Source organism: Battus philenor, unplaced genomic scaffold, assembly GCF_028537555.1.
Source record: "Battus philenor isolate CCGP_79_NKW_IND1 unplaced genomic scaffold, ilBatPhil1.0.hap1 SCAF_22, whole genome shotgun sequence".
NCBI lineage: Eukaryota > Metazoa > Arthropoda > Insecta > Lepidoptera > Papilionidae > Battus > Battus philenor.
The window spans coordinates 8,251,810-8,266,979 of NW_027181685.1; the positions used below are offsets into that span (position 1 = coordinate 8,251,810).

Below are 15,170 nucleotides of genomic sequence, written 5' to 3' on the forward strand. Positions count from 1 at the left end.
AAATAAGTAACAACTATGTGTGCAAGGAGAGATAGTAAACAATAAATAATTTAAAAACAAGAATTCATTTTAATGAGTAATCCGTAATCCGTTATCGTTAGGTTAATTGTTATTTCTGGTACCATAGATTTTCGGGATGATGCGCCATACGTAAATTAATAGCAAATACATTCAGCCCTTTAAAGCTTTTACACAAATAACAAATCATTCTGTATATATATACATATCATTACACCATAATCCAAGATTCGTTAAAGTGATCACTTGCATATGTTGTGAGAAGAATGCCAGAAAAGTCAAATTACAATGAGCTCTCCTAAAATCTTAAAATCTTTCAACATAAATACATGGACGATCTAAGAAAAGCTCACAACAAACATTGTCTCTTTTTATGACTACTTTGACAAATAAACTTAATAGAGTATTAAGAGCGAATCATTCTACACTTGAATAAACATTAAAAAATTCTTTACAATGTTGAAGAAACTTTTCCATCACAAATTCATTGGCATTACACGGGAGTTTATTGCAAAATCTAACATAGTTGCGAATGAAAATTTTCATGTAAGTCACAGTTCTAGTAATGTAGACCGATTAAAAAGTGTAGTTTAAGCGATTTCGTTTTAATGTTATAATTAAAAAGTCTCTTAATTTTAAAGTAAAAGTTTTTAGTACAACCATAGAAAGTTAACAAATGTTTCTGACCCCGCTCTTGCTCAATAAAAGTCTCGACTGTTCTGGGTGTAATTTTTTACGACACTGTGTTTGATTATGTATACAATATATACGTCACTATAAATGTGTGTACTTTATATTTAATGTGTTTCCAAGAGTTTCTTTCTGCATAGCTTCCGAATCTGTCATCAAAATTTTCGTCATGGCTTCAAAATAGCAAATTCGTTCTTTTATTTTTCTACCTATTCACTTCGATTCACTTCGTTTAATTGAGCTAGACGAGTTCGTATATCCAAAGATTGCATGCCAATTAAAGTCTTCGCTATTATGAGTGAGGCATTATGATATGACATAATTGTTTTTTCGACCAATCATTTTTGCACTGCTTTTAGATTTTTTTTTTGCATCGATAGCTTTTGCGTTGTGATTATATATAATGAATAGGTTCTTATTATACATAAACTATTGTGGACTGGTCAAATTATCTCCGGATAAAAGTCCCAAGACATTATAGTTGTTCAGTTCAGTTATTCAATATTTGTGGATATTTTTCTTACATAGCCAGTTAGGAAGAATCTTCTTCATGTCTTCAATATTTTAGAAAAGGGGGGGACCCCTTCATGTGGATACATGAGTTACCATTTTTTTAATTTCTTTGTTATTTTCATGGCCTGGGATTTATGTGCCTTAAAATTTAGCCTGTATTTCGTCATCCTAGATTTGATTTAGACAAGTCATATCTGCTGCGGTAATCAGTTGTTGTAGGTGTGGAGGAAACCAGAACGGTATCATCCGCAAAAGCCTGGCCTGACCACACCGAACGGCGTGCCATTTCATACACCGCGTGACTGCGCGAATATTGTTCCCGCATATGTATAAATAACCATGCAGTTTCGTTAATACTGTCATTCAATGTGGAACAGCCATCTATCATACTTCACAAAACAGTTTTTCATTTCAACTAGGAAAGAGAATAAGAAAGCTTGGTACTTTGAATATTATGAAATTAATTTATAAAAGTCAGCTTCAATCTGAATGAAAAAGTTGAAAATATTTTCTTCGAGAAATAAAACCGATAAATGAATCCGTCGTACGAGAAACTTCATTTCATCATTTCTTTTACCGTTGCTTACCGTATTCTGAAGACGGGAAATTAAAAATTTAAAACGGATGTTTTTCAGAAAATTGTTGCAATGAGAAATGAAATACTGAAAATTACTTCACTTTTATAAATAAATTTTAATCATTGTATCGATTAAGTATAAAAAAAATACAATGAGAGCTTAATAAAACTTTATTGTAGCGCAAGTTTATTTATCATTTTTACAATTAATGTAATGGCATTCTCTATTAGTTAACCCAAGTACCACACATAAGTTATTTGATTTATATATATATATATATATATATATATATATATATAAATCGAATAATATATATATGTAAGTGTGTCATCTTCATCGTCATCATTTAAGCCGTAAGACTATATCCACAACTGGACATAGTCGGCGACCCTCAAATATTTTCAATAGAACTGGTTGGAAGCAGCATGCATTAAACGTCTTCCGACGACATGGACAGGGATGTCTGTCCACCTTGTATGTGACTGTCCTATGTCTTGCCCATCCATGGTTCCATTTCGGAACCTTGAGGCCACAGTGGCCATCTTATAAACTGCATACTCTTCAACATTCGAATCCGCTGAACTATGTCGATTACTTTTCATCTTTTATTACTGTTCATCACCGATTGCCATGAAACAATTTTTTTAATATCTCATTAGTCCCGTGATGACACGACGTTGCCTACGTACTAGATATTACTATTTGCACGTATTCATCAAAAAAACTTTTTTGATATACATCGCCAATAAGCAGATATCTAACGAAAACTCAAAATATAATAGATTGTACTTACTGAAATGGTTACATTAACTGGTCAGTGCGACCACAGCTTTCTAGTTTAATTTTTTTTCTAATCTTCTGATCGATAACAACAAGTGACTAACTTCAAGGAGGGTCAGCGTTCGGGAAGTTCATCTTCTCGTCCAAAATACCGCAATGTCTGAAGACGAAGATCTTTGACAAATGTTTGTAGCCAAGGTCACCCACCGAGCAGTGGAGAGAGATATGCTCGGAGTTTTGCTGCGAAATGGATCAAGAAATGAGGAATTAAAGTCGCGGAATGTGGGCAGCGCAAGAACTGTGTGATAGAATTATAACTTACAAAGAAGGAGAAGAAGAACCTCTTAATACGAATACACTGTGTTGTATAAAAGTTATTACAGGTTATATAAATGACTTGCATTTAAAGAAATGATATAATTGACTTAATAAAACACCTGGCTTATTACAAAAACGTATAGATACAATATAAAGCCGTAAAAAATATTTGCTTTACATAAAAATATAAAACAAAATTGTAAGGATAATAAATAGTTTACGACTTGCATTATATCCTTCGCTTTCCTCTATTATCTAAATCCCTTTATAACAGGAAAATAAAACAGCAGCAAATATTTCCATAGCAGTGTAAAGCCAAAAGAAATATGAATTTTTACGATTATTGCTTAAAAATGTTTTATATCCTTGTGATACTTTCTGCTTAAAATATGAAAGTAATATAAATATTTATTACTGAGAAAAGAACACGAGAAATAATGAGAAACACAACAATTCTGATACACTTCCTCTAATCTTAAATTCATAGAATCTTAATTCTCTACTACTAACATTTATAGCAAATATATATATATGTACACATACATATACATATATTACATATATATATACACAGTGCTATAACACACGGGCCAACTGACTTTCATAATGGCCTCAAATTACGCTTTAAAAGAGACTGCTTTAGTACACTAGATAGAAAGCTTATAAAATTGAATTTATTTATTGTAGTTGAAATAAACCGAATTGCCACATGGTTATTTATACAACTACAGAATTCATATCATCAAGGCTTCTCACGGTCGCGTAGCGCATGAGATATGGTGCTGTTGCATTTTAGCTATCTTTCACCCGTCAAAAAAAAACATTTAATTTCTCCTTACTTGAAGTGTAATGTCGGTTAAGAATTGTGGTAGGAATTAAGCGATCAAATATGAAGGTCGACGTTTATCATAACGATCATCATTTCTGCCGATATACGCCAACCATAAGGCATAGGTCTCCCCCAAAAATTTTGTCACCACTTTTATACCTTTCCCCAAATGTGAAGCATTACAAATTCCGCTTCAGGAATGATATCATGAAACATCTTGATTATAAAGTCAATATCACAGTAACTAGTTAAAGGGATACTTTCTTGTTTCTGCTTAAAGTCGACGCTGTTAGTCATATGGGGCTGTTACGTCAGTCACAGGGCTAAAATTAAATTATATTTTAACAGCTAATTAAGAATAATTTGTTTGGTAACGGATCGTGTCAACGCTGGACAATAGTGATTTACTGCATTACCTAACCGACTTTCAGTTAATGAGTCTTATGTATCATCTCAATCTCAATATGATGAGTACAAATATGGAGCTACAAAGCAATTTTTATAACAAAGTTTTGTGTACGGCGCTCCATGTTCCAAAAGTTAGATTTCCCCTATACGGAACCTCGCTTACTTTTTATCTTAATCAAATATACTATTGTTTCACATTATAGAACATAATTGAATAATGTATAACAGTATATTAGCAAAAATAATGCTTAGCACAGGAAGTCGAAATTAAGTAGAATATTTATAACAGAAAAAGCGCAAGGCATTTCGTCAGATATGTCACAAAGAAACTATAAGGTTGTCTCTGAGTAATTATCAAATATAACTCATCTGGGCAGCGTTCGGGCAATTATGAAACAACTTCTAATCCAATATATATCAGTGCCTTAAAACATAAATCTAGGACAAATACGTGTTACTAGTGATAATATACAGCATTAAAACCCAATCTCCTACATATGACCTCATTGGCATGCTCACAATAGCACAATATGCTCGGGTTTTATCTAGATGAGGAATGAGGAGATCCGCACACGATCGTAAGTATCTGACATTCGTGGATTGGCAAGTTGATGTGGCAGAGGGCAGGTCTCTCCGCTCATTACCACCAGAACCTCATGATTCCGACCTGAAGACCATGGACCGTCAAGCGGTTGTAGGACGTCCATCCACAGGGTGAACAGACGATCTTAAGGTAGTCGAAAAACTCTGGACTTCGCCCCTAAACTTCGAACTCGGTTTCGTAATTTTCAACATAGCCCTCTACTTTTACCATTTAGGCTATATTTGATAATACTTAACTTCCGTCAGTGATCGTTTACTCGTATCTAGAATTGGTAAGTTCCGAAATCATTCACTGGAAAAGAGCTTAGCTTCTTGGACTTTAAGGCAATCTGTTAAATAGTTGTAATTATTTTCGTCTCGCCTGAATGTCGAAACATTTTCTAAAGAATTTTTCACTTAAATGTCCCTGTATTTTTTACTGTGTCCGTCGGTATTTATAGCTTTACTGAAATTGCAAAAACATTGCACTGAAGGCGCGTAACTGAATCGATGAGATTGCTTTTTGCACAGACCTGACTTCATTTTCAGCCTTCTATTGTATATATTTAGCATTATTTGTCACATAAACATTTTTTGTCACATACATGTTTGTATACTTACTGTAGTCAACGGTATTACCGTACGTACACGATATAAGCCCCAACTTAAATCTTGTAGATTGTTTTCGGACGGAAGTTCACAGTTGCGTTAGGAAAAGGCAGGGCACTACAGATGCTTAGGCTGGACCTCATTTGTAGTAAATAAGCTGAAGGCCTCACATGGGAGCCTCAACTAGAACTTCTACGTATATTAACTAGAGCATATAAAGTAATACCCAGACACCCAAAATACACAGGTTCAACAAAGTTTCAAAATTTTTAAGTTTTCATCCACCATGTTTAGTCCTCATTTGGAAATTGTATTTTTTATATTTAATGTGACAAACCAAAGCTTCTGACAGTAAAAAATCTGCAGATACAGATAGTAAGCAATTAATAATTTTAATATTTAGTATTTATTATTTATTTATTATTTCTGAACCCGTTGTTTTTTTTGCTAAGATGTACATTAATCAAAAGCAAATGAGCTTTTAACCCTTTAAAGTTTTCATATCTATAACCAATAACCCTGTATATGCGACCATCATCCAAAATATTTAATGGATTCAGGCGTTACATTGCGGAAGTCCATCCTAAATAAGAAAGGACCAATATCTAGCCACCTCCGCACATGCAGTGGTTGTCGTGCATGAAAGTGCACCGCCCGCCAGCCCGCTCGTAAATGCGCATGCGACAGACAATGCCAACTACACAACCGCCACCGTAAATTCACTCCCGCACATGCAGTGGTTGTCGTGCATGAAAGTGCACCGCCCGCCAGCCCGCTCGTAAATGCGCATGCGACAGACAATGCCAACTACACAACCGCCACCGTAAATTCACTCCCGCACATGCAGTGGTTGTCGTGCATGAAAGTGCACCGCCCGCCAGCCCGCTCGTAAATGCGCATGCGACAGACAATGCCAACTACACAACCGCCACCGTAAATTCACTCAACACGTGTTTCACCCCTCCACGGGGCATCTTCAGGAGTTGTTACACAGATTAGTGCTAAACACCGAGTGAGCTCAGTCCGCTGTCGCTTTGTTATTTATATGTCACCTCCTCCCCACCACAACTTAATGTCACGTGATCGACCACGTGGGTTTTTTTTTATTTTTTATTTTACCCTCTCTTACGCATTTGTTATATTTGAGATTTTACGTAATAGACGAGTGCCCCGACCGATTCCCCAGACAAACCTGCAATAATGGAGAGGAGGAGACATTGACCTGCTCATTAAATACAGGTCCACTACCCGCGTGTCTTATTATTTCTAGCCGTTCCAACACGTCCATACGCAATCCTTTGCTACAGGTGTGCAGCACGTCATAGGAATGACCATGGGGCAAACTATGTCCAGTCTCTAATAAATGTTTAGAAAAATGAGATCTTTCAGGGCGATCATTTCTATATGCGGAAATATGCTCCTTATAACGAATGTTGAAACTTCGACCAGTTTGACCCACGTACACCCCTTCACACCCACCACACTTCAACCTATAAATACCCGACTTTTTGTCAACCTCTGTTTTTTCCCTGCCGTTGCAAATCGCACGCCGAATAGTGTTGTTGGTTCTGAATGAAACAGAAACGCCGTTTTTTCTTAATATTTTAGATAATTTTTCGGATATTGGTCCCAAATACACTAAACTAGACCTACAGTTTTGGACACCGCGTTCAGGTGTCACTGAGTATAAAAGGCCCCTCACTCGCTGGTTCATCTTCTTCCTAATTAAACCATCCACCATTCTCCGCTCGTAGCCATTTGCAACAGCTATTGCATAAATAGTATTAAGTTCTTTATTATATGCTGCTACATTCAACGGGTATGTCATCAATCTATTTATATATGAATTGAAGGCCGCAAGCTTATGTTGCCAAGGATGACAAGAAGAGGATGGAATTACCAAATCCGTATCAGTTGGCTTTCTATATATTTCAAAAACGTGCTGACAATGTTCCTTTTTGATCGTGATATCAAGAAAGTTAATTGAATTGTTAATTTCAACTTCTAATTTAAATTTAATTTTTGGATGAAATTTATTTAAATTAGTTACAAAATTGTCCAAGTCTTGCCTTGTACGTGTCCAGCATATAAGAATATCATCCACATACCTATAATAGTAAAGGATGTTACTATTACCCACAATATATTTATTCTCATAGTTGTCCATGAAGATCTCCGCCATCAAAGAGGATAACGGAGATCCCATAGCCAATCCTTCACTCTGTCTATAATAACTCCCGTTAAACCTAAAATAATTTTGTCGCATGCAAATTTTTGTTAACGTTGCTATTTCGTTCAGCTCCTCCGGATGCAGTGCCCTTCTCTCCAATAGATCTGATAATAATGATAAGCTCTCTTGGCAAGGGACATTGGTAAAAAGATTATCTACATCCAGAGATAAGAACAACGAGTTTTCTGGTAAGGTAACATCCTTCACTTTATTTATCAAATCGAGAGTATTTTGTAAACTATATTTTGGAGAAAATGCCGATTTTGATTTTATTATACTTTTTAACTTTTTAGCTTTTTTTTTATTTTTATATATATATAATAGTTACGAAAGCTGATAAGGGTAATAGTATAGTTATTTTAGATCACAATGATTACATTGGAAAAGTCAATAATATAATTCACAGTGGTGATTTTGTTGCTCTGCGCTCGGACCCAACAACCCGCTACAACACAGAAATCAAAAAAGCTATAGATAGTTCCAAGTTCGTTTTTAGTCACGAAAATTCATCAAAACATATTGTTCCGATGAATCCGCAGCCACCTGTGTTGTACGGGTTACCTAAAATACATAAGGACAATGTTCCAGTACGTCCGAGAGTTTCATGCATTGGCTGTCCAGCATATCAGTTAGCTAAAAAGTTAAAAAGTATAATAAAATCAAAATCGGCATTTTCTCCAAAATATAGTTTACAAAATACTCTCGATTTGATAAATAAAGTGAAGGATGTTACCTTACCAGAAAACTCGTTGTTCTTATCTCTGGATGTAGATAATCTTTTTACCAATGTCCCTTGCCAAGAGAGCTTATCATTATTATCAGATCTATTGGAGAGAAGGGCACTGCATCCGGAGGAGCTGAACGAAATAGCAACGTTAACAAAAATTTGCATGCGACAAAATTATTTTAGGTTTAACGGGAGTTATTATAGACAGAGTGAAGGATTGGCTATGGGATCTCCGTTATCCTCTTTGATGGCGGAGATCTTCATGGACAACTATGAGAATAAATATATTGTGGGTAATAGTAACATCCTTTACTATTATAGGTATGTGGATGATATTCTTATATGCTGGACACGTACAAGGCAAGACTTGGACAATTTTGTAACTAATTTAAATAAATTTCATCCAAAAATTAAATTTAAATTAGAAGTTGAAATTAACAATTCAATTAACTTTCTTGATATCACGATCAAAAAGGAACATTGTCAGCACGTTTTTGAAATATATAGAAAGCCAACTGATACGGATTTGGTAATTCCATCCTCTTCTTGTCATCCTTGGCAACATAAGCTTGCGGCCTTCAATTCATATATAAATAGATTGATGACATACCCGTTGAATGTAGCAGCATATAATAAAGAACTTAATACTATTTATGCAATAGCTGTTGCAAATGGCTACGAGCGGAGAATGGTGGATGGTTTAATTAGGAAGAAGATGAACCAGCGAGTGAGGGGCCTTTTATACTCAGTGACACCTGAACGCGGTGTCCAAAACTGTAGGTCTAGTTTAGTGTATTTGGGACCAATATCCGAAAAATTATCTAAAATATTAAGAAAAAACGGCGTTTCTGTTTCATTCAGAACCAACAACACTATTCGGCGTGCGATTTGCAACGGCAGGGAAAAAACAGAGGTTGACAAAAAGTCGGGTATTTATAGGTTGAAGTGTGGTGGGTGTGAAGGGGTGTACGTGGGTCAAACTGGTCGAAGTTTCAACATTCGTTATAAGGAGCATATTTCCGCATATAGAAATGATCGCCCTGAAAGATCTCATTTTTCTAAACATTTATTAGAGACTGGACATAGTTTGCCCCATGGTCATTCCTATGACGTGCTGCACACCTGTAGCAAAGGATTGCGTATGGACGTGTTGGAACGGCTAGAAATAATAAGACACGCGGGTAGTGGACCTGTATTTAATGAGCAGGTCAATGTCTCCTCCTCTCCATTATTGCAGGTTTGTCTGGGGAATCGGTCGGGGCACTCGTCTATTACGTAAAATCTCAAATATAACAAATGCGTAAGAGAGGGTAAAATAAAAAATAAAAAAAAACCCACGTGGTCGATCACGTGACATTAAGTTGTGGTGGGGAGGAGGTGACATATAAATAACAAAGCGACAGCGGACTGAGCTCACTCGGTGTTTAGCACTAATCTGTGTAACAACTCCTGAAGATGCCCCGTGGAGGGGTGAAACACGTGTTGAGTGAATTTACGGTGGCGGTTGTGTAGTTGGCATTGTCTGTCGCATGCGCATTTACGAGCGGGCTGGCGGGCGGTGCACTTTCATGCACGACAACCACTGCATGTGCGGGAGTGAATTTACGGTGGCGGTTGTGTAGTTGGCATTGTCTGTCGCATGCGCATTTACGAGCGGGCTGGCGGGCGGTGCACTTTCATGCACGACAACCACTGCATGTGCGGAGGTGGCTAGATATTGGTCCTTTCTTATTCATCATCCAAAAGTTTGTTTTTTTGTTGTTGTAAATGTAGGTCGATTTCAATCATGATAACCGCTAGTTGTTTTTTCCTCGCCTTTTCGAAATAAAACCTAATTTAAAAATTACGCATAGATCTTATATACCTTGTGTATAAATAAAAGATGACACTTGCGGAAATTATTCCATTTTGTTTGCGGGACATAAAAAGACATACACAAGTAAAGTCCGCCAAAAACGCATCTTTATCATTCAAAGATCATATCAAGTTTTGTGAGAAATAACATCTGCAGCATATAATGGTTTCCGTATTTCATCAAAGGAAAAAGGCTATTCATATTCACCTATATCTTAACCCGTAACTCGGAATAAAGGGTGAATATAAACAAATATTCATTACTTATGTTTATTGCATAATACCGACAAGGTACACTAATAGGTGTAGACTAGATAATATTTTTAATCCATCAGTCATAAGATAAACGATTAGCTGGCAGTATGTTCTTATCGTATAAACATATAATGCATAGTCACAGTTATAAAAGATACAAGTTACAATAAAACAAATATAATACATACATTACATTCATCTGAAAAATAAATAAAAAGCAATTATTGTATTTTTATACTGAATTTTTTTATGAAGTCATAAACAAGCGAAATTTTTCGTATCAAAAATCTCAATGGTGCACATTTTCATATCAAGTATATGTATGTAAATATTGTATAAAACATACCAATGTCAAGATTATTAAGTGACATTATATATTAAAATATAAATAAACTTAAATGCGAAAAATTATCTAAAACGAAATTTAAAATTAATATCACAAAAATGGCCAAATATTCACACCGATTAAAACTGTAATGGACATCGGTCACACAGGGCTAAATACGGCTAAAAGATGGCTAAATAAATACAAAAATGGCGTGTACCTTGCAGTTACAGTTATCGATTTGTGCGACAGTTTAAAAATGACTAGTAATAAAGTTCATTTTACAATAGAACTATAAATACATATTTAGCACTAAAATTTGTTACACTTAAATAATCCCTATGCATAGAAATAGAGAATAATTTCAAAATTTTATACAATTTATTAAGGCTAAAAATATTTTACGTCAAAATCTATGGGTAATTATTAATATTTAAAAATATGTGTATACATACATTAGCGTTTTCATTTGAATAATATTATCGTAATGTAAAACCAAATGTTTATTTAAATAAATGGATATTTTTTTCTATGTTATAGCTAAACATATTATAATAAAGATATTAATGATAGATTCTAATTTTTAACTGAAAAGAAGTAATAACATAATATATTATGTAAAATTTGAAATTTTTGGATTCCTTGTTTGCTTAAAGTAATATTAATAAAATACAATATTCATTTCAAAATAAAAATAGAGATTCATTTGAGATTATTTTCTGAATTATACATACACTGGCAATATATAACAGAGTTGCCCCTATACTTGTATATTTGACTAATTTAAGAAATCACTGTATTGTTAGAGAGATTGACTACTTATGGTTTATAGAATAGTAACTTTGTTTTAGACCTCAGATAGGCGTAGAAAATTTTCTCGAAGACTTTACAGTAAGAAAATATTTATATTCGAAAAATATATTACGACATACATAAGGCTGCAAATATTTTTGCTAAGACACTCTTACATTATATATTAATATTACATTTTTAACATATTCAATGGAAATATGTTATTTCTTAATAAAATTATTTGTCTGCAATCTTATTGTAAATATGTTATATAATGATGACAATGCAAATATTTTACAATGAAATTAACATAAAATAGATAGAATCAATGAAAACTTTGGTTTAATTTAGACAGTAAACAGCAGTAATTATGGATGGATTTCAACAAAGTTTACAATTGCATTTTGGTACCAATAATTTTATATAAAAAACGATGTCTGTTGAACTAATAACAAATTAAGTGTATATTAAGTACTATTCTATATTCATCTGACAGATATAATATAGCGCATATCTGTCAACTTACATATATTAAGGTAAAATAAATATATAAGTGAACACAGAAAATTTAAAATGTTTTTACACAAGTATGGTAACAGGCAACAATTAATCCAAGAACACTCACAAAATGGAAGCTAAATAGAAATTACTCCAAATACCCAAAGTTGCAATGTAGATAAGAACAATCAATATAACAGTAGCAGAACATATCCACATCATACAAACAACAGATTCATATAAATACATCCTCGTTGTCATTAACAAACAAACTTTTCTGGAAATAACTCTGTCCAAACAGTATAAATCTAATCTATCTATCTATAAGAGGTACTTGATAGTTTAAGCAATTATATATTTAATAAAACTATATAACTTGGTTTATCCCACATGAGATTAAAAATAAGATCTTAATAATTTAGTGTGTATTAATTATACTATAGTAAAAACAAGCCTTTATAATTATAGACTGTATATGATAGAAAGGTTGTAGAAATAGTAAAAAACTTTTATAGAACTTTTTAACTAAACCATTGAAGCTTATGTAAAAAATCATAATAAATATTGAATATGTTGTGCAATTTCATATTGAAACATTATCATATTTTGGACCTTTTTAATATGAATTAAAAAATAAAGTGTCCAGTCCAGTTCACTAAAATCTATTTTTTAATTGAATACTATTTTCAAGACAAATCTAATAAGTATATAAAATACATATTTAAATTCAGATATGTGACACACAATCATGACACATATCATAATATTTTTTATAATTATTCTGTATTTCTCTCAATTTATAGCTGCATAAAAAGGCTAACACATGTCAAATACTTCAAAACTAATAGTGAATAATACATGTCAAAAGTTATATACTACTAAATATTTTAAGTAACTTAGATTAGAGTATTATCCCAACATCAGGTACATAAATAGAACAGTTCTCATTAGCATGGTGTGAAGGACAGCATGGATCTGATTGCAAAGTATATGGTTCCACTTCAAGTCCCTTCTTTTTGGCCAAGTTCATGATATAATGCTGCATTGCTTTATCACTGAAACAAAGATAATACATGTTTTAATTTACAGCATCCACTACTGGACATAGGATGGACCTTAGGTTTCCAATGGGATGAGATATAAGCAAACTGCATCCAGTGTCTTCCAACAACAAAGTTGTGTGTACACCTTGTGGGAGGACACATGCACTGCTCTACCTGGTCTATAACCTCCACACCAGAAATTTAAAGCACCAGCATCTATCCATTTTACATAATATCACCTGCCCGCTGCCACATTAACTTGCCAATATGCTAGACTATGACAATTACTTCTGCTCAAAATGAGCTTATTCACTTCATTATGGATGTTGTAATTCCCCTTCTTCTTCTCCTTTTTCCATCTCATAGAAAACCACACATGGTACATTGACCAATAATTTATAAAAAAATACATTACCATACCACACAAAGCAATCCTAAAACCATTGCAATATTTTTTTTTACTCTCGCGCTATACCTCGCCAATGTAGACCTCGACGAGGTCTGCATTCTCGCCGCAAAACTCTGCAAAGCCCCCGGTCCCTCAGAGCGCTTTCTCTATATTGCGGAGCACTCAATCCTTCTCGCCACCCTTAAAGCGGAATTTAAATAATATCCGCTCCCCCATCTCAACGCCAGGATACACGTCTCACATCGAGCCCCGGTGATCTCAATGTGAGGCACATGTCATGCACTACCCACTTACATATGACACACTGTGTTCGCCTAACCCGCGTTCAAGCAAGGGCGGTACAGAGAGGCCTATGTCTCTCCCGACCACCGAGTACTTTTCGCTTCATGCTACATACACTACACCCCACTCACTACAATATACACCTACACGATTATAGTTCTCCACGTGTGGACGTCTTCTTCGTAACTGGGGTACAACCCCAGGATAAAACTTTTAATTCATGGACCTCTGTTTCCACTGGCTCAATTTCGATGAAGCTGTACAAAGCCTAGACCAGCTAGCAGCATAATTTAGACAGAGCTCACTCGGTGTTTGGCACTGGTCAGTGTAACATTACTCCTGAGGATGCCCCATGGATGGGTTAAACACATGTTGAGTGAATTAATAGTGGTAGTTGTGTAATTCACATTGTTTGCTCCATGTGCATTTATCAGCGGGCTGGCGGGCGGTGCACTTAACTACTAGTGCATATCAGAAATAGCTATATATTAGTCTCTTTCTTACTGCAAAGTAATTCTCGAATAATTATTAAACTATATGCATAAATATTGTGACACTCTTGTCTAGGCAAGAACTTGTGAATAGCTTGACCAAATGAGTTAGTTTTTTTTTTTGTTTTTGGTCAAATGACAAATGGAAAAAAATATATATGTGATTTATATAGTTATTTATTCTATTGAATTACTACGCACTACTGTTTGTCTGATGTAGGTTTCACTGTGGTATCTACAAATGACCTATCAGTAATAAACATAACCGGAATGACTAGTAAATTTAAAAACTTTTATTCTATGACTATCTTCTCATTAAATTTTATTTATAATGAATAAATTTTATTCAAATTAATATATTGATATAATAATGGTAAATTTATTCACTTACTGTGCTCTAATGCAGTAACACCATGTACAGCAAGCAATTGACATGATAATAACTATAAGAAGTGTGAATAAAGCACCATAGTCTGCCAGTCGCATGTAGTTAAAAACCATTGTGGAAACCTGAAATACACAAACAAACATCATTGAAAACTAATGGTATACTAAAAGTATTTTCAATACGTGCTGTTAAAGGTATAATAAAAGAAAACAGTATAATCCTCACAAACACTATTTGCAATAATAATATTATTAATTATAGAAATTTTTAACAGTAAATTTAAAAATGTGTTTAATATAATTAGAAGTGTAGCTACTATTTAAATGATTTTTACTTACCTATGACGTAGTGATTTGTAATCCATCAGCTTACATACCAGACTCACTAAGTTAGCATTTTTGTAGAAGTGGTTCTATTTAAACCACAAATTTGTATCAAAGGATAAATAAAACATATGTTTATAAATGGACGATGCGATTATTTTCAATTTTGTTATTGACATTTAAAAATTATACTGTTGCCATACTACACACATCTTGCCATTATTAAAA

General features: G+C 34.1%; 1 long non-coding RNA gene across 1 annotated transcript; it reads right to left on the bottom strand.

Moving 5' to 3' along the window:
• Window positions 1–12,734: 12,734 nt before the first annotated feature.
• Window positions 12,735–15,087, bottom strand: LOC137923833 (uncharacterized). The gene is made up of 3 exons (XR_011107572.1): window positions 14,958–15,087; window positions 14,623–14,741; window positions 12,735–13,061 (listed from the first exon to the last, which is right to left on the bottom strand). It is a non-coding gene; the product is annotated as an uncharacterized lncRNA (long non-coding RNA).
• Window positions 15,088–15,170: the final 83 nt, after the last annotated feature.